Source organism: Aulostomus chinensis, chromosome 3 (assembly GCF_037954235.1).
Source record: "Aulostomus chinensis isolate RoL2024-O1b breed Wild chromosome 3, RoL_Achi_v1.0, whole genome shotgun sequence".
Classification (NCBI taxonomy): domain Eukaryota; kingdom Metazoa; phylum Chordata; class Actinopteri; order Syngnathiformes; family Aulostomidae; genus Aulostomus; species Aulostomus chinensis.
Genome location: NC_141322.1, coordinates 30,486,288 through 30,505,222, shown reverse-complemented (window position 1 = coordinate 30,505,222; position 18,935 = coordinate 30,486,288). Strand labels below are relative to the sequence as shown.

At 48.6% G+C, this 18,935-nt stretch overlaps 1 protein-coding gene across 13 annotated transcripts in view; it reads right to left on the bottom strand.

Annotated features, from left to right (window-relative positions):
- grip2b (glutamate receptor interacting protein 2b) overlaps positions 1–18,935 on the bottom strand; it is a 203,955-nt gene that overhangs the window by 51,975 nt on the left and 133,045 nt on the right. The window contains exons 1-2 of one of the 13 annotated variants that reach the window (XM_086200310.1): positions 4,786–4,894; positions 2,180–2,297 (exon numbers count right to left, since the gene is read on the bottom strand). The exons of the other annotated variants lie outside the window; for them this stretch is intronic. The gene's annotated coding sequence lies outside the window, so the exon portion shown is untranslated. Of the gene's footprint in view, positions 1–2,179; positions 2,298–4,785; positions 4,895–18,935 lie in introns of those variants that run through there. 13 annotated transcript variants of the gene reach the window in all.

The window sequence follows — 18,935 nt, the reverse complement described above, 5'->3', positions numbered from 1 at the left end:
GTTACTGAATGCCAAGGCATCTGATTGCGGTCATTATGCAGCTGAAGGCGTTGAAGAAGTATAATTAGCCATTGTCTACCACACACACACACACACACACACACACACACACACACACACACACACACACAAACACTGCAACAGACAGATTTAACACCGCACAGACGTTCTATCACACCACGCCCAGCAGATACGACACAGATGGGGAAAGAATGTAGGAACCAAATGACAGGAAGTTCACCGTATTCACACAAAATGACCCTCAAACACAGAATCTGTCACAACTCGCGCACAAGTTTTTTGACACCCCCTCATTTGCGCTCTCAGATATCTCTCACCCACACGCACAGAGCGGCTGTGGAAAGAACAAGCAGTAATTAGGACACTTAATGGCCTCTCTGTTGTGGTTAATTGCAGCCTGATCTGCCTGGTAGGTTGGGCCACGGGTGAGGAGGGGGTGAGGAGGGGGTGTCATAACCACTACAGCTCTGATGATCTTATGTTGTCCCGATTTCTTCACTTCTTCTCTTTTCAAGCGCTCAATTAGCGGAACAAAGCCGGCTCTGACGAGGGTCGCGCTGAGAACGTCTCACCAAACGAGGGCGACATTCCCCACGGACACGGTTGCCTCCTCGTCCTCCACCTGAAGATTGCTCTCTTGATCCATACTCCAAAATCTTAATGCCAGCTGAGCATTTAAGACCGCAGAGGAAGAATCACCACATCCTCGTGGATCCTCCAGGTCCTGGTCAGCGAGGCGTTCAAACACCGCGTGTTCAGACGGATGTCACCTTCACTTATCCTCCTCCGGCTTGGCAAAGACTGATCTCCACCTCCTTCAAACAGATGTTGAACAGGGACAGGCCGAGTTCTGCTGTTTGGACCCACCCGGAAGCCTGCAAGCTAAAACTGCATTAGCTCAAGACAAGCGGAGTGGCGTTCTGATCCGAATCCTGCCTACATCATGAAGCCCAGTGCAGAGGTCAGCAGAGGCGGATGACCTCAGCGGCTGTGAGCAGCAGCGCCATGTTTGACGATCATTTACTCGTGCAGACGGAGAGAAAGCTCTGTTCTCACGTTCCGATCGCGTCTGAACTGCTGACATTCGTTGGACAAATGATTTTTACTCAGGAGAAAGAAAGTCTTCGATATTTTGATTTTATCCTGAAGTACTGACTGAAAGCTGAAGTACGACTCCTATGAAATCTACTACGTTTCCTATACACTCTGGGTTTCTGACAAATACTCTCGTCAACTGAGAGTAACACGACTAACGAGCTGCTCCTGCAGTTTCAACGTCTGGCTACGAAGTGCAAAGACAGTCATTCTGGACAAATGTAAGTTTTTATTTTTGTGTTTACGGATGAGTCACCGACTGGCACGAGCCACCTGGTGGTTGTCAAGCTAGAAAAAAACAATAAAATGAAGTCTTGAGCTCTGCCTCTAATTTTCAACTCTTAAGACACCTGATATGTCACTAAATCCTCTTTGTTATAAGAGGCAAACTTTCCCAAACGATTTGACGAACAAAAGGAGAAGAGAGGCAGAAGTGGATCACGCAGCTGAGGAGGAGAGGGAGCTGGCAGGTGCAGGTTAGAGGGAACCAACATCAAAACCTCCTTTGAAGCTGCGCCGTAGCTTCTTCCTGCCAACGCCTCGGCTGGGAGGATGCAACGCAAACCACGCCGACACGATCCAGGGGACGACTGAAGAAGGCAGGCGATGAAAACCAGAGGTGAGAGCGCTGCGTGGCGGCGGAGGCAGGCCGCTCAGTCACATGGTTGGATCCTGCGTGGCGGCCGTGTGGCTCCGCCTGAACACCTGATCTGCATCTCCTGCCCGATTGGCTGAATGACGGGGAGAAGAACTGAGATGCAAAACTACTTTGAAATGTGTCTTTTTCGATTGAAAACAACCCCTAAGTCAGCTTACGAGCTACGGTTCTTCTGGTATGTGAGACGTTCAGGGGAGTGTCAGGCTCCGACAGGCGCAGGTGGGACCCGGTCACCGACAGAGACCTGCTGGTCCACATCGGAAGTGAATGGGTTCCAGTCACTGATGGTGGTAGAGAGCTGCTGGACTTAACATTTCAGGGATAGCATTCAGGGATTCTGTGACAGCATAAAACACTACAGGGAGAATAAATTACAACAAAAACCTAATTAAAAATGTCAGTTACCTGCAAAATCGACTCCACATGTGGGCGCGACCCCAGTCGTGACCTCCTGAGTTCACTCCGGGCAGATGTGGGCATCAGACTTCAGAGGTGTGATTGTGACTTTCAAACGTTCAAAAAGCTGTGGATCGTAAATAAAAACCACAGGTCGAGCGACTCTTCCTGTCTCATAAATGTGGTTTTCCCTGACAGTAACAAGTCACGCGCTCACGTGTTGTTCACCAGGAGAAAAACTCTCCTCTTCAACGAGACCTCGTCCAGCGAGACCTTCCTCCAATAGTCTAATGATTCAACGAGGGCCATCCCCCGGCGATCAGGCGCACGGGCGATGTCTCATCCCGGTGCTCGTAACCACAGACCGGACGACCTCCGTATGGTTATAAAGCACTGGATGCCGTTTATCGGGAGCAGCTGATGACAACATCCCGCACGCTCACTCAGACACAGTCTCGCTTTAATTCTCAGTGTGGCCGCCTCAGTACAGCTCAGAGAATGAAGTGGATCAACTCGAGCAGTCGGCAGCGAGCCACGGCGGTGATAAGCCCCTCATCATTCATTTGTTCTCCATTTTCCCTCCATTAGTATTTTATGTGCTCATTTCTTACAGTCATAATCCCCCCAAAATATAGGAAATACGAAATGAACACCCTTTGATCACAACTAGCCCGTGTTATTGAACGCCTACAACCTCAGTAATGCTCACACACACACACACACACACACACACACACAAACTTCTGCAGTGTCTGTAAACATAAAACTAAAAGACATTAAAGCAGCTTGGAGGCTTTATGGACATTCCCAGCACCGCTCTCAGTGTAGTCGTTCTGGAGGCCATCGCTCCCAGTCTGCTCATCTGTGCATGAAATAGAATGGCGCTTACCTTATTAATACCCCTGATGTATCTTGCTAACTCTGCTCCAGTAATAAAAGAAGCTCAAACTAGATTAGTGCTGCCATCATCTTTGCTTCGACGGCCTGAGATGTTGGGAATGTTTGCCCTGATGGAGACACCGCCACTGACTGGCTGCAGCTCTGCACACATGCTAACGATAGGAGGGAGGACGGTGACGATGACGCTGGATGGCTTCAAGAAAAGACAGTTCCTCTGTCTTTCATTAAACAAGCAGCCAAACACATTGGTGGCAGGAGCAGGAGCAGCTGGTCTGCACCACTTGAGGCATTTCACATACGTTGGTTCAACAGCGTCTCCGTCTCACGCCACAGCGCCGGCAGATCAACACAGACGTGAACGCCATTAAACCCAAGCAAGGACCCCCCCAACCTCAGAAGACGTCAAGTCCATGGGAGGTGAGGAGTGAGGGCCCGCACGCCGCATCCCCTCACACACGTGGTTGAGTTGAGACGCACCCGTGTTACGTAACCAACAGCCGTTATTCAGACGCATTCATTTCTGTTTTGTGAGGTTTTAAACGTCAGATATCAGGAGACGAGACGGAAAAGAAGCGCGGGCGGTGAATGAGGCTAAAATACACCGGGAACCAACTTGGGAAAATCAACTTTTCCCATAAAAGATCCTCATCTCTGGAACGCATTTACTGATATGAAGGTTACCGGTACGAGTCATCGTGGCGCTGAGGTGATGATGCGTGGGTATTTTGTCGTATCAATGTACTTCAACGGCTGCTTTCTAAAAAAAATCTCAGTAGAGACGATTTTATATTTTTGGTCAAACTGTAAAAAATGAGGAACATCAGTTGCGAGTTGTGAGCCTACAACCTCTTTACAACAGAGCTACGTTAACAGCACCGTCCCTTTTACAAAATTGTAATAATGATAATGATAATAATGATCTTAACGAGCAGACAAAAGTAATTCTACCCTTCATTTGTCTTTTCGATGCAAAACTGGTTCACCGCAAGCATAGACGGGGTTTATTTTTCAAGCTCCCTATCTTGGTTGCACGTGTTCGTAATCTGTGACTTGTTGTCTTAAATCTGTACCAGGCTCAAAAAATCCCACATCGGCCGGGCCTGAAAGCAGATTAAGTTAATTAATTCCTCATATGTTATAATTAAACTCGTTTTGATAATCATGTTAGTGTTCCAGTCACGGCTCAGGGAAACGATGAAGAAAACATCTTTGATACAGAAAGACACAACGTCACACCTCCGCCACCCCGCGTCGCATCGCTTCGTCCGTCAGATGATCGCAACCAGACACTGGAGCAAAATGGTGGAATCATCAAAGCAGTTTCAGGATCAAATGTACAAAGTGGCTCCCATGATGCAGAGCGACTCTGGCATGGACGGACCTTCACGCAAACCCTAACTTTCTGTACCAGAAGTAGCGGTGACGGCGCAACAGCGTCGTTCCTTCTTAAACAACAATAATATACGAAACACAGAGAGGAAGAAATCCAAGTTTCAGAAGAAAATATCTGGTTAGAACAAAATGCTAATCAAAAAATAAATAAGAAACACTGGAAAAGAAACAAGAGCGCCACCTACAGCAACACCAGGGATGCAACACCAGAGCAGATGATGCCTCCGTTTCTGAGAGGACCAGAACGACAGCGGCGCAGCACTGAATGGATCATTGAAGGACAGCGATTGTTCCAACGATGGAACGTCCCTGCAGGCACTCACCAACACTGTTTGCCCCGACGTCCCTCCTCAATCCACAAAACATGACAGCAGACATCGAGTTTGCCTGATTAGAGTAACATCCACAGAGGAGAGGACAGCCAGCCAGAGAGACACTGGAAGAGGAGGAGGAGGAGAGGATGGAGAGAGAGAGAGAGAGAGAGAGAGATGTGGACCGCTGAGCGCTCAGTGTACACAGTGGCGATGATAAGACATGACTGGCGCTTACGTTACGACTGCTCAGCCCCCGAGAGAGAAAGAGGGGAGAGAGAGAGGTACATGGTTAGAGGGGAGGGGAGGAGGAGGAGGAGGGAGGGCTGGTTTAAGAGGGGAGGGATACAATCATGGAGAGATGCTGCATGAGTTGTAGCGTCAGAAACAAGAGACACAAAATTGATTCTAAACATTATGAAGACATGGCGGCCCGGTGGAGCAGTGGTCCTCACGGTGGCCCCCCAGCAAGAAGGTTGTGGGTGGAGCAGTGGTCCTCACTGTGGCCCCCAGCAAGAAGGTTGTGGGTGGAGCCCCGGCTGCAGCACGGGGTCTTTCTGGGTGAGTCTCCATGTTCTCCCTGTTCCTGCTGGGTTCTCTCTGGTACTCCAGCTTCCTCCACAGTCCAAAGACATCAAGAGGGACCAGGTTAATCCAGACTCTAAATTGACCGTAGGCGTGGCTGGGAGAGCCAATGGTTGTCTGTCTCTATGTGTTGGCCCTGCCATGGACTGGTGACCTGTCCAGGGGGAAGGCTGCTGGGATAGGCTCCACCCCCACCACCCTCAACAGGAGAAGAGGGAGAACATGGAGGGATGGAGGGATTAAAAAGACATTCATCAGTTCCAGATAGAACTGGAACTGTGGTTCAGCCTCAAAGCTCAGCACCTGGTAGCCATCATGTCTGCAACAGAACCATCCAGAGTTCATGAGGGCTGAGCCGTGTAGAGGAGAACCCCTACGTCACCCAAAGGTACAGGGGTGCTCCTTCCCTCCTGTGTGACATCTTGGAGGCTGCAGAAGTCCAAAACTCCAGGCAGCCAAACCTGTTTGAATCTAATCTGATCTAATCTACCCCTTCCAGCTGGTGGCTCCTCCACACTCGCTCACTGGTGAGCTCATTTCCAGTCCAGTCCAAGTGTCTGAGGGTTCCTGAGCGTACGGCCGGATGAAGAAGACTTGAATGACAGCAGACGATGAGCTTGGCAGTTCGCGCACACACAGTTCTGCTGTTCCGTTCGCTTCATGCTAAAAATACGTGGCTGGCTCTTTCTGCATTCTGGAGGAAAAAAACGTACTCACAAGTTAAAGACAACCGACACGTTTTGGGTAAAATACCCCCTTAAGTTCTGAAGTAGCTTTAGCAAGTTACCAACAGGATGATTTTGTTTTAACAGGATTTTTGAAAGACGGGGAGAAAAGCTAACATCGAGTTTAACGCAGGCCTTCACGGGGGGGGGGGGGGTCATCCTCAATGACTTCCCTCGCTAAACTAAATTAGCTTTGACCAAGAAAAAGAATGAACGTTCATCTGCTTTTTGATCTCAACCTCATCAAACAGGATTCACAAAAAGTTTCTCCAAGTTAGCGTGGACAGGACTTGCGAGGCAGAGCAGCACCATCAGAGTGAAAACAAGTACTTGTGAGTACCTCGTACTACTTCTGTGCACTTTTTATGTATGTGAAATGTACAGTATTGATACAGTACAGGTTTCTGATCCTCCAGAGATTTGCTTCCACTTTTAGGACCGACAGTAGCCCTCGAACGCGAAGACTAAATCTAGTGGGTTACGAACAACTCCCTTCCCTCCCAAAGGGCTTGATTGATGCTGACAGACTTTTTAATTCAGGTTCCAGGGCTCCTACCCTTTCCACCCGTTAGATTCCATGACGTTCCCACGTCTTTGGGGAGGATTTCATGACCTTACAGAACCACGTCCCTGATTAACTACAACTGATTGCCAAGCTATGTGATTTGATTAAACGTAGCACGTAGTTACAGTGTAGGTGTTCAGGTCTATGTGAACCTTGAGCTCATCAGAAGGGACTCAAATACCAGCCACACTGAAACCTGCCCCCCCAAAACTGACCTGAACGTACAAACTCAACTCGTCTGAACTAGTCTCCGCCAAGCTTCTCCTTTTTCTCCTCCAACATCCCGCCCTCCCTCTCTCCCCCTCTCGCTCTCTGTCTCTGCTTCCGGTTCTTTCCCTCTCACACTGTCTACTATCATCAAAGCAATAATACAGATATTTGCACATGTGCATGACGTACTTGCACACACATCCATGAATGCCTTTGTTACGCACGCGCACACACACACACACACACACACTAATCTGTCTGCTGGCTGGATGAGGCTGCAGAGACACTAATAACCCTAGTTACTCTCTCTCTCGCTCCCTCACGGTCAGTTCATCCCGAGGTCGCTCGCCCAGTGCTGCCTGACCTAGATTCCTCCCAAACAGCTCCGGCTCGCATCTTTGCATCAGCAGAGGTTTTGAATCACATTGCTCAGTCCTGTCTCGCTGCAAGACACTGAAATAACGGTGACTCACGCTACCGAGCACGCAGCTTCTGTTTTTACCGCTTGGTTGGATGTTAACTTGGATGTTGATAACATGAAGACAGCGACTGCCTAATGGCTCACCAGCCTGGTGAGGGAGTCAACCAGAGGTGCGTGGAGTACGAACATTCAGAGCTGTAGTACAAGTACAGCGGTGGAAGTACTGAATCAAAGGATCCACTGCATCGTGTCTTTCATGTTGTTTTTGAAGCCTCGTTTTTTTTTACATGTAGAGTAAAAAGTACAGAAATGTTGTATCTTGGGGTGAAAAAGTAAAAAGGAGACAAAACAGTTGAGCAAACTACGGACTTTTGCATTTGCTTTATATATTTCATAAGACAATGACACAAAGTTTGTAATTGTAACAGTATTAATGTGTCACAGCAGCATCAGCATTTCTTTATGAGTATTTCTCACTTGTAGGCACAAAAAAAGAGTCAAAAATAAGCCCACAAAGCTGCCTCACCGCCCTGGGTCACAAGGCTCCAGTGCCTGCAGTTTGACGGAGCTAGCAGCACTGTTAGCGGTGCTAGCTTGGCATCACCTGTGCAGGTAGGGGGTCACCCGGCAACAGAGAGGACTCAAAAGTTTGGGGACCAGGGTTCTAGAAGATTGCAGTGAAAACACGATTCCAGAAACTCTCCTCGGGGGCGAAGGAGTTCGCGGGACTAATGCAACATCGTGGTGCAAGACGACATCCGCCCACTACGACGCCTGAGTGGTGGCCAGCTAGCAGTCTGGCTGTCTCTGACAGGTACATGCGAGTTAGACAACAGAGAAGAGAGCTGCTGCTCCAGGGTTCCTCTCACACAAAAGGAGGCACGAGTTCTGAGGCTGGTATCTAAAAATACCGGCCGAGTCTCTCCGTCTCGCTGCTACGGCTCTTAAACAAGCTGATTAGAATCTGCTGTTCTCTCTGGCAACTCAAATCAACTCACGAGGCAAAAGTTCTGAAGATTGGGGTTTTTCTCCCCCCCCCCCCCGCAGCATATTTTTAAGCATATAAAACATTCTTAATTATTCATGTCCAAATGTTACAGACTTTAATTCAAGTGTGTGTGTTTGCTCAGGAGGGTTTAGGTGAACCCGAAGCTTTGGAATTCTCACCAGCCAAATCTGACGCGTCCGACGGTCGAGGGCACAAACTAACAAATGCAGCGTCGCTCTGACGTCATTACTACCTGCACTCTCCTAAGACTCGTCTTCTCAACCCAGCAACAGACACTGGAAACATCCCAAAGCTTGTGATGTAACAACTGTTCTTGCAGCACAAAAGAGATGCAATTGTGACGTTTGTGCAGAAAAAAGAGAGATAAAAACACACAAATAAGGAAACAATCAAAAGCCAACGTGATGAAATGGTGGAGAAACATCACTTTGCTCTGCCCTGCGTCGGCACCGCTTTGCCTCACTTGTTTTTCGGATGCAGCAGGCGGCTGCAGTCTCCCGGAGAGCTCTGAACATCAACTCTTGACTTCCTCTTTATCACGGAATAACATTTGGCAGTTAAACAGACAAATGTTCCCACGGGAATCTCTCCCAATAAATCTCTGCTACTCTCTAATGACTGCATGTCAATAATACAGAGTTTGCGGTACAAAATGTGACGCGTCAGTGATGAACCGTCACGGAGGTCCGTTACTGCAGGTTTAGACACACACTCGTAGTCTTTCCTGTGTTTGAGTTCGTCACCGGCCTGTTGAGGTCTCAGCTCAACTGTATCTAAAACAGAGCAGGACACTAGATTGGCTGTGCAGTGACTATACAGAGCTTTAGAGTGTGTGTGTGTGTGAGTGAGTGTGTTTGTGTGGCTGTGTAGCCTTGTGCACCTTCTCCCTTTCCTAGATTCCCTGCTGTTCTCCCTCTGACCACCAGATGTCCTCGGCCTCTATTGTTTCCTCCCCGTCACCTGTTCGCCGCTCCTCGGCTTCACAGCCTTCTGCCTCACCTGCCTACACTTCCCTTGGTACCGCTCTGCGTAGCTCCGCCTCCTCTTTGTTGTAGCTCATGTGACGAACACACTGGAACTGCCTGCTTCATAAGCTACCTGTCCCTCCCTCTTCCCACTCACATATGTGCCGCACGCGTGTGATACCTGTGTCATCACGTGAGTGTGGGAGCTGTTCAGACCGGGCATGAGCACGCACGCTCGGTGATTCACTTCTCTTCCTCTACACACTCCGAGACAGAGCCACCGGACGAGAGCAGTGCTGCCCTTCCTGGTGCGTTTTGAAGAACGTTCTCTCAAAGGTACGACGCTGGACTCAGAGGAGTAGAAAGGAAAAAATGAAGGGTGCACAAGTGTCGTAGCACCCTTACAGCGCACACTGGTGCCTTTGGAGGCTGAGCGCATGTACATGGATCATCTCCACTTCAAAAGACTCCATTTGTGGGTTGTTTTTAACCACTGGGAGGCACCCCCCCCCCCCCCATGCTGGTAGAAAATGAAAAGATATCACACATTAGTGAAGCGCATCATGAGCCAATCAGCCCTCCTCCAGCTCCAATAACACGAGTTATTAAGCCTGATGCTCCCCTTTTCTTTGGCTCTGCATGGTCACATTCAACCGGTCTGATTGGTCCTCTATTATATGAACACAAAAACTAGGAACTATGAAACGAGAAGAGGACTTTTAAAGATGGGACACTGTCTCAGGTTAGTGGTTAACATGAGTAACCACTGCACGCGTCTCACTGAAGAGCCTCTGGAAGTGCAGAGTGGAGTCTGAATAAAGACTAAACCCCTCGGAGCACGTTTTCGCCGCCCGGTGTGGAGGCAACCCTGCAGCCGAGAGGCGATCCCACAGAAAGCTGAACATTTACGATTTCGGGAACACTGACGGGTGGTGAACGCTCCACACCCTACCTGCCAACCGCTCGTCACAAAGTCTCCTCCTCAACTTGCGCGTATTTTTTTTTCCAGATGAGAGCCCGACGGACTGACCGGGCGCTGTCCATGGTGCTGATCCTGCTGCCGTCAGCAGTGGAACGCACGTGTGATCACACCTGGACTTAGACCTTTAGACTTGTTATTACTCAGGGACATCATCTTAGAACAAGTGTGAACAGAGTGTGTGTGTGTGTGTGTGTGTGTGTGTGTGTGTGTGTGTGTGTGTGTGTGTGTGTGTGTCTGGGCTTCCCTCAGAGAGATTTCCTCAAGGAGAAGAAGGAAAGGAACAAGAGAAACTGAGGTGGACAGAGTCAGAATAAGTAGTCAGTAAAATGAGTAATGTCAGCTTTCTCCTCGAAACACACACACACACACACACACACACACACTCAAGATACTAAGATCATGATGTATGTCACACATGGTCTGAGTTTTTCTCATCTCATCTTGTTTTCTCTCATTTCCTCTCTCTCTCTCTCTCTCTCTTTCTCGCTTTGAGGTTTTCAAGTGCAAATGAATCCACACTCCGAGGATTATGGGTAAGTACTTTGAAGTGGCAAATGATGGCCTCATGTGGTTCTGTGCAGGAAAAATGCATACACTAGACTAGACACACATACACACACACACACACACACACACACACACATCCTTGTACTGTCTTTGTGAGGACTTTCATTGATGTAATACATTCCCCAGCCCCTCACCCTAAACTGAACCATCTCCACTGACTGCCTGATCCTAACCTTGACCCTAAACCTGACCTGAACCTGATTCCAACCTTGACCCTAAACCTGACCTGAACCTGATTCTAACCTCGACCCTAAAACCAAGTCCTGAACTTCAAACGGCCCTTTGAAGATGTGAGGACCAGCTAAAATGTCCTCACTCTGTTGGTTAAGTACGTGTTCTAGTCCTTAATATGTAGCAAGTACAGGAACACACACACACACACACACACACACACACACACACACACACACACACACACACACACACAGACGCACAACAGAGTCTCAGGACCCAGTTTTATACATCCAGTGACCCCTGACACTCAGACACACACACACAGACGGGGCCGTCAGCGTTGGAGGTGTCTAGACGAGGACGGAGCAGGAGGAGACGAGCAGCGTGCAGGAGAGAGTGAGCGCTCAAATACTGGGAAGGAAACGCTGACAGGCGAACAGATGCAGAGCGACGCCTCGTCACAGTGAAACCATGGACGAGGGGTCACAGGAGCGAAGCTGCACTTTTCATTCGAATTTATTTCATGTGTGCTTTGATTGCAGCCGTATCACCGGCGTTCACGCTCATCCTCAACCAACTGCGCCTCTCCCTCCTCCTCCCCCCTCTGCTGCCTCTCCTCTCAGGGTCACGGGTCGTCTCGCAGCCACGGGTCTGGACCTCGAGGTGTCTGTGATTTGGAGCCGCGTCGCTCCCAAAACCATTTAAAGGGGTTCCGAGGCCCGACGGCTCCAATCGAAGGATCCTCACCGTCCGCCATCTCTCACGTTACGAGCGCGTAACTAAGCAGTGACGGTTCTGACCTCACTGAATCGTGTGTGTGTGTATTTCACCAGTGAGCGTTCTCCCTCTTCAAAGTGTGAAAAGCAAAATTGTTGAGGAGTTAAACATCAAACACGTTTTCAAGATTTACTTTGTTTTGAACATAAACTTTTAACCTTGACGAGCGGCGGTTTGAGGAGAGACGTGTTCAAGGATTCCAAAATAAACACAGACACTCCAAAATAAAAGTATTCCTGCTTTACTATCCACCGATTACTTTTGCAGTTTCTGGAACTGCATCATGAAGTAGAAGGTGACGAAGGACTTGGCGAGGAAGCGTCCCTCCTACCAGGGAGGAAGGAGCCTCGTCACCCCCCCCCCCCCCCCGCCGCCACCGTGGGACTTTTTTCCATCACTCTAATGGTTCTCTGCACTACAGGACACCACAGGAGGACAGATGGAGACGGAAAAGCAGTCTGACAACAGCACGAGACAGAGAGGAGGCAGGAGAGAGGGAAACAGACGAGTAAAGACAGAAGAGCAACAGAGAGAGAGAAAGATGGAGAGAAAGATGGAGAGAAAGATGGAGAGAAAGAGAAAGACGAGAGGAAGGAAGGAGAGGACAGGGATGGATTTGCTCTTGATGTTAAAGAGAAACTCAACTGAGTTCTAAACCTCGTCGAGTCTCTAAGCAGTCAGAACTTCTGCCTTCGAGGGGACAAGTAGTACAGAGCGGAGGGAGCTGAGCGAGTTCTGACGGATCGTCCCGGGGTGGGCCGGCTCGGGCCGGCGCCAGTCAGACCTCCACATGAAAACAATCCAGGTGCCGCAGTTCACAAGGGAGGCTACGAGGATCTGAAGCTGCTGTTCACGGTTGCAGTTTAGACAAGACCAGGTTCTACAGTCAGGTTGGACCACGTTCATCTCCACCTGTCCGTATTGAGAATATCCTTGACCTTCGCTCCCTTAGCTCCGCCCCCAGTTGGTTCCACCACATCGAGGATGTACTTTAGTCCTCAGATTTGATGTAAAGTTTGACACTTTTGCTCCACGAGGTCAGAATGTGTCCCTGAACCCCGAATCCACCCTCACAACGTCTCAGGTGCGTTTACACCTGCACGGTCACATGACCGAGTGTTACTTGACTGACATCCAGTCACACGGAAGGCCCGTTTCAGGTGCGTCACACCTGTGACTTTGTTCTGGATCAAACTGAGAAGAGTGGGTGTGAAATAAAGCGCACCATCACAAATTCATGCGCCCGTATTAATTTGTGATGAAATACATCACTTCCTCATCAATGAATCAAGACCCATGAATCAGTGATGAAATCACAAGTCGTCGTCTCCTGATGAGGTAACCTGCCACGTTTACACCCGGACGAGACTCCCGTCCTGCATCCGTCCGACTCTTCCATCAATAAAACACTTCATTAAGTGCAGCGCTAATTCTTTATGTAAATGATTAATAACCGAGTCATGAGGGACTGCTGTATCGTTACTACCCTCCGCTGCCATTTGTCAAGACGTACTGTCGATGATACTGGAGATTAATGGGGATTACACACACACACACACACACACACACACACACACACACAGAAAAGTAGAGTTGAACAGTGCAGTCGAAAGAGAAAACGGAGATACACGTATAATGAAATAAAGAGAGAGAGAGAGAGGGGGGGAGGGGGGAGGGGGGTTGGTTGGTGGGGGTGCAAATCAGCAGGTTTCTAGCGCCGCACGCTCTTAGACGGGCAAGTTTGAAATGCAAATTAACCCCAAATCTGTTTTCCGCTTTCCAGGGTGGAATCGCAGCTTTCTGCCATGCCAGCTCCCGTAGCTGTCGCTCCTCTCATGACTCACTCTCTCATGTCTCCCTCACTTCGGTGCAGCGTTTGCTCCCTCCTTCTCCCTCCTTCTCCCTCTCTCCTGCTCGCTCAGGTTGCCAAGACAGGATGAGGGAGAGAGAGAGGGAATTATCAGCTTTTCTTCACGAACGATAACACAGTCCATCGTTTCATTTTTGACATATTGAGAGGAATTACAGAAATCGGTGATAAATAACAAAAGACTTGGTTTTTGTATACAAGTAGATTTTCCAGGTATGTGAACTGCAGTACTTCTTACTTTTACTCCCTAATTTTTAACACAGATATATAATCTCTCCTCTTACGTTTTACCCGACTTGTCCCTTTCGTGTTGATGCACGATGACCTAAAAGGCGAGGAGAGTTTTGTTGCCTGGTCGGATGACGCGCTCATGCGGGTAAACACGCCCATCACTCACAAAACAAGCCACCAAACATCAAGACGCTTGAAGCAGAAACCAGACAAACTGACTTGAGGTTTTCCTTCTTGAGTACATGTACTTCTACCACGTCAGGTCTCTATACCCGATCAAATACTTCTCTCGATATCGTTAATCGATCCGTCTGGCAGCGTGTGTGGAGCTCAGGATGTTAGTCTTGAGGTGGCCTCCTTTACTGTGAGAGGTGAAGAGTTTTAGCCCAAACGGCCAGACGTGTGTGTGTGTGTGTGTGTGTGTGTGTGTGTGTGTGCGCGCCCGTGCGCGCGTGTGCTACCTCTGTTACAGCGGTAACACATGAACAGAATACACGGCGTGGAAGCAGAGCAGCTCTATGGGTAATTAAGCACTGAACAACCTTCTCCATTGTGCTGTTTTAGGACATGTTTCTTATAAGTTATGCATTTGTAACTGATGCATTTTGAATTTATGCTGCACAGCAACTTCTTCCCAGCTAATAATGAATTCTGTTCTGGTGTTCTGCCCAGCGGCCTTTTAGATGAATGATCACAAAGGGAGAACAAACACGACGTTCCTTTAAACTGCCTTCCTTTGAGGAGATGATGGTGGTATTCTTCTTCTTTATAATAACAACAGTTCAATATAAGGAGCATCTAAGCAGCACGCAGGCGGCGGCAGCTGCTCAACAGCCCGACACCGACAACTAACAACAGAGCTGGTAACCCAACAGGAGCGTGGCTGGCCCGTCCTCCACGGAGACGTTCTGGTACCGTCTCCAGAGCCTCGGTCAGGAGCACAGACAAGTAAACGGAACATTTATGTGTCACCACGAGTCAAGAGAAGTCAAATCAGTTCTACATGGAGGTGAGTTGAGCTCCAGCAGACATCCTTCCACCGCAGCCTCGGGCCAGAACACCCGCTCTGGCTGGTGTCTGTGAGCCGGTCGTGTCGTGGCGGGTGGTGCTAAGCCAGGCACGTCGCTGCGGCGCCCTTGTGAAAAACAAGCAGGAAGAAACCACACCAGGCCAGGCCAACGCACGCAACCAGTAGGCAAAGATACAAGAATGCCCCTGTTTGACAGCCAACAAAAAGGCTGCTACTAGCTGACTAGCTCGCTAGCTAGCTAGCTCGGGTGGCATTTTGTGTTGTTTCACGCTGCGAGGGGGTGGAGAGAACAGCAGCAGCGTCATCCCAGCAAACTAGACTGGGTCGATTGTGGTCTTCCGAAATCGACCATCAGTTATCGGCTCTTTGCAACAAATCCTCCAAAGTGTGACAGCGCCGCCGCTGTCATTGTCAGAAAATCCTCACGCTAAAAGACCAAGCGAACACAGGAACAACCTTACATAGGTGATTTCATCTATCGCTTCATTCATTTCATCCAAATCCTCCCTCCTTTGTCTCTCTCCTTCCCCCTGTTGCTCTCTCCTAACCCTGCCTTGACATAATGAGGCCAGCCAACAAAAAGTGTGAAGCCTCTGTCTCTCCGTCCCTCTCTCTCTCTCTCTCTCTGTCTCTTCTTCTTCTGGCTTTTATTTGCTGACCCCCTTTTTTTCCCTATCATTTGGTCTGACTGTTGTCACGGGCAGCAGACTCAGGAAGGCCCAACAACAGTTTCTCAAAGGGCTTCTTCAAAGCGTCATCGGCTCCCCGTCCCACCAAACAACCCCGGCGCTCGTCACCCTCGTCCAACGTGACATACGAGCCGTCATCACTTCCTTCCCTCTCTCCTCTGGATGGTTTTATCTCACTCCTACTTGCGTCCTCCAGGCTGTTTCGCCTCTCCTGACCTCCTCTGTTGCTTGTTTCGGGTCCTTACCCCTCGCTGCCTGTCCCTTCGGTGTTTCAGCCCTTTTTCTATCCTTATTAGCGCTTCCTTTCTATTTTACACAATCTCTCTGATGTCCTCGCTGCTGTTTTTCGTGTTCGTCTCTAATCCTTTACCCCATGTCTCCATTTCCTCTCATGAATCGCCTGTGCTTTCTTTTTTTCCCTCCTTATCTCCAGCCTTTCTTGCTCTGCTTGTATTATCGCTGTTACTTTCAGGCATTACCAGCGCCACCGAGCAGACAGACGTACCCCGAAGTGCAACTTGAAGCGAGTCTTCATCAGCACTAAGTCTCCCTCCACCAATCAGAGGAAAAATAGTTCCTTCTTGTAACTGCTGAAGGATGATTAAGATAACGGATTAAACTGTGTGGGGGCATCTGACAATGAAATTAGATCATTTGACCAACAAGTCGTCCAACCCACACAGCTGCCTCTGGTTCCAGCCCTCAAATGAGCCGGAAACAGGAGGAAAACCATCACCGCAGAGAGTCAACAACCAGCTCCCGCTGCATCCACTCACATATCCATCCACATCTCCCTCCACCTCCACATACGGATGTCACTCCCCTTTTATTCATGCCTTGTGTTTTCCCTGCTTCCTGTGATAATAATTACTAAGGCCACTAGATGGCACCAGTCCTTGCTCGCTCCTCTGGTGCAGGCGGGCCAGCTGACTCCCATTGTACTCACAGGTTGCAGATCACACCGCTATGAGTAGAGTCCTTCGTGTGGCGTTGGAACCTAGAACCCAGAAGTGAGCCGCTGAACATCCGGTTCTTTCGTATTAAAGCCACAGAGCGTGAAGCTCAGTCATAGTGATATCATGCAACGGCTGTGCAGTTCGTGCATCGCATAGCGTTAACTTTGTACTTCAAACATCTGCGTTCCTGCTTCAAAAATACTAAAGACAAAAAAAAGGTTTTCACTTGAGGAGATGATGAGTCTCATCAACCTGAGCTCATTTCCTGCAATAATCAAGGATCCAACGCAGCAACCCACTGGCTGTTGGTCAAGAGAGATGATAACTTCCAGGCTGGCCTTCCAAACTATCCAAAGAAATGCCTGCAGCTCCACGTTCCCAGATCTGTGGCTTTGGCAACGGAGAGACAGGAGAGAAGGGAATTGTACTGCATGAGCAGTTTGTGAAGGTTCTATTTACACTTTTGATATTTTTATCTGTGGTCTACTTTAACTGATTAATATTCAGAGTCCATTATAAGCAGCGTGCCTCAGTGCTCCACAAAACCCTGCTCAACAATTCAAGTCTGCTAGTTGTTTGATACCAGAATAGAATGATGAACACTCGGCTCCATTCAGGCAGAATCCTGTTTCTCTCTCAGGTTTATTACAACTGTCATTTTCCAGCTTCACCTGCGCGAGAGCTCCGGTTCCCCTGACGAGGGTGTCACAGCTGCAGGCGACACATTCAACAGCAGGCAAGAGCTTAACACACGGTTACATCATCCCATCTAATGGGCAACAAAGTTGTGACTAAAACGTGTGATCAGATAGGTAAGGAAACAGAACGTTAATAAGTAGGTAAAGGAGGAGCTCAATGTGCAGACCTGGGAGTGACAAACCCCGTGAAAAGACGGCAGAAGGCGGCAGACACGTGCCGCCTCCTGGATGGTACAAATTGTGCTGATGCTCTCCATTTTATTCCCAAACAAATGAATAAGAAATGTCTTTGTTTCACGCATTTGTCAGTTGTGTCTTAATGCCCCGCAGCTTCACAGGGATTTGCACGCAGACAAAATTCCAACTGTCAGAGTTCCGATCTGACAGGACTGTGCTCATTTAGCAGTTTCCACCAATTCATCGATTTTTTATGCACCTGAATATTCTTTAACACAATATCCGTCACTGCTGCTGATCTCTCCATCACAATATCTCCCTCCATCTTTTCCCTGTCATTCATTTTTGAGTCTTTCTTACTCTCATCCTGCCTCCTCGCTCCTCCAACCTGGAGAATTTGTGAAGCGTTTGGACCCGTAGACGCTGGTCATTGAGGGAGCACACCAACCTCCAGGGAAAGTCTCTGATCATCCATCGTCCCAGGAGTCAGACAAGAAGGCCGAAACCCTGCTCTCCTCTGTGCTGCATTAGGGAGCTGAGGCGCGCGATAGTTAGCTTAGCATAATGAATGTTAGTGGGTGGGAAGTGTTAGCATCCCTCCATCAGTACTCTGTTCTCAAAACAGCCGTTGCCTGCATTAATCCAACTAGAGTTGTGTGTAACATTTGTTATGAATTGAAAGTGTATTGTTTTTAGAATTCAACACGGCTTTGAACTTCTTGATCCGGCGCCATGATGTCATGCAGAGTCTTAAAAGCTCCACTGTTATTGGTTGACGACTAGAGGAGCGACTGCTGCGACTAGTCATGGTCGACTCTGTAGGAGAGGAAGAGGAGGATCATTATCCTGAACCTGAGCTAGCTGATGCTAGCACTTCCCAGCCACTACCATTCAATGTGCTAAGCTAACTAGCGCGGGGCTCAGGTCCCTGTTGCAGCACAGAGGAGAGGAGCGTCTCTTTCTTCTGGCTCTGGGGAGGAGAACAAATGAATTAATTTCTGAAGCAGATGTTATTTTTCTTTGATAAAAGAAACTACAAATTCATAACTTGATTATATTTGTCTTCTTGGGTGTCAGATAAAGAAATATAAATATATATATATATTTTTAGAGGGCATCTACTTCGTCTTGCTCCTCACATTTCTCTTTTTCTTTGTTTTTCTCTCCCTCCATCAGTCTCTGTTGACTCTATTTGAGCACTTGTTTTTTCCTGTTTCGGCATCTCTTTGTGTGTTTCTCATCTTTCCGCCCTTCCTCTTTCACTCTTGGCCAGCTTCTTTTTTCTTTCCCCACGTCTCAGAAGCTTCATCTTTTTCCTGGCATCATTTCTGCCTCAGTCTATCAGTCTCTCAGTCCCTCCCATCCCATCCTGATCTCTCTCTCTCTCTCTCTCTCTCTCTCTCTCTCTCTAGACTGGAGGTATAAATAGGACTCCTCGTAAAGTGCTAATTAATCTCTAGTGAGAAAATCAAAGAAGGTACATCTGCATCGCTGAGAGGAGCAACAGAGGGAGGGAGGGAGGGAAGGAAAA